The following is a 1865-nucleotide window of genomic DNA, read 5'->3' on the forward strand; positions in this document are numbered from 1 at the left end:
CTAAGGCCCCATAAACTTCCCTTGGTAGTTATGAACAGACAGCTAGAAAAAAAAAGCCTACCTTCTTGGAATCTATTGACCCACAATATTTATTTTATTTATTTCATTTTGGTGATGCCTCCCAAGAGACCATCATTTATTTAAAAGAAAAAAATCCACTTTCATTTTTTAATAGACAATAAGATATTTAATAAAAACAATTATGATTATTATTACTAATAATTTTCTTCATAATCAACAGGTGTCGTGGTGTAGTTGGTTATCACGTCAGTCTAACACACTGAAGGTCTCCGGTTCGAGTCCGGGCGACGCCAATTTAGAAATGTTTTTCTTTTCTTATTTTGGGCCGAAGAAGATTTTTAGTTAAAAATTGGGCCAAAGTATTATTAAGCCCAAAAATATCCACATCGTAAGGGCAATTAGAGCATCCCACACGCAATAAATACCAAAAATGGGACTCTATATATTATTAGGTAAGATGAGGTTTTCAAAGAGTGTTATTAAACAAAAAACCCATAATATTTATCTATTTAATTATTTCCCCATCAATAGAATGCCATTCAATTCCACTAAATGCCATCTTTTTAACTAAACAAGAAAGAAGCAAAAAAAAAAAAAAAAAAAAAAAAAAAAAAAAGGAGTGTTGAAAATGTAGCCGAGACTTTGGCAACCCATTTTGTCAAATTAAATGATGATTGCAAACCCACAAATTTCTCCTCTACTTACACTTGTATTTAGCAGTAGGTAGCATTTCGGATATGTTAAATCATCTAAATAAATATCACATCATTAAACATTTTCGAGACATATAAAAAGAAATTAATAAGTACTCAAAATTAATCGCAATTGGGTAGGAGAATTTTTAAACCTTATCGAAAATTTAAGTTAATCAAACTAACACCACGAAAGACTCAAATAGAGTCTCCAACTCCATCCATGTTGATACATAAAATTTGAGATTGGGTTGTCTAGTTTAGGCTAACATCGTGACACTCTGAAAGGAAAAAAAAAAAAGAGGTTAGAATATATAACTATACAAGATTTCCCATTTTGACGGGTTTGAATGGGTCAGCGATGGCAACTTTGGTATATTTCATTATCTCCCAAACTTTTTAAGGTTTGGTGTAAGAGAATAATATTATAATAAATAAGCTAACAAAGAACCAAAGTTTATTATATATTGCTGTCATTAGCAACAAAAATATATAGGATCACTATATATATATATATATATATATATATATATATATATCGTCATTTAATTAATGATTAAATATATTTGAGTGAAAAGTGGATTTTGTAATGGTGGAGAAACAGCTCCAAAGTATAGACAAAAGCCGCCTTCTCCCCTTTATTTTTTGTTCATTCTAATTTCATAATATTACAATATTTTGCTTTTGTGTATTATAAAGTTTTTTGGAAGACTTTCATGGACGATTTTGTGTTCGTAATAATAATCATCATGTTTTTTTTTTCTTAATATATAAAAGTTTTCTCAAGTTCAAATTTAGTTTTATTCTATATTCTTATATAAAACTTCTCAATATTTTATCATTCATTCATGAAATATATTATTTTAGTTATTAACAAAACATAAGCCTAACATTTTATTTTGTTTTTTTTCTTTTATTATCCATATATGTTCACTTTATAGAAATATTTAAAACTATAAAGTCGGACGTAGGATGTTCAATTTTGAAAGGAATTTGAATGCAGGTGGAATTAGTAGTTTTTAATAAAATTTGCAACAAATTAAATTTATAATATTGGTGGATGACGCATCATTAGTTTGTTGTTGTTTTTTTTAAGAAAAATTATACGAATAATTAAGGTTGTGTTTAGTAACTATTTAAGATATTTGAGAC

The 1865-nt window shown here is 27.7% G+C and overlaps 1 non-coding gene across 1 annotated transcript; it reads left to right on the forward strand.

Annotated features, from left to right (window-relative positions):
- The first annotated feature begins 240 nt into the window (after positions 1–240).
- TRNAV-AAC (transfer RNA valine (anticodon AAC)) lies at positions 241–314 on the forward strand. Its single transcript has one exon. It is a non-coding gene; the product is annotated as a tRNA-Val (tRNA).
- Positions 315–1865: the final 1551 nt, after the last annotated feature.

Source organism: Cucumis melo, chromosome 10 (genome assembly GCF_025177605.1).
Source record: "Cucumis melo cultivar AY chromosome 10, USDA_Cmelo_AY_1.0, whole genome shotgun sequence".
In the NCBI taxonomy this organism is placed as follows: Eukaryota; Viridiplantae; Streptophyta; class Magnoliopsida; order Cucurbitales; family Cucurbitaceae; genus Cucumis; species Cucumis melo.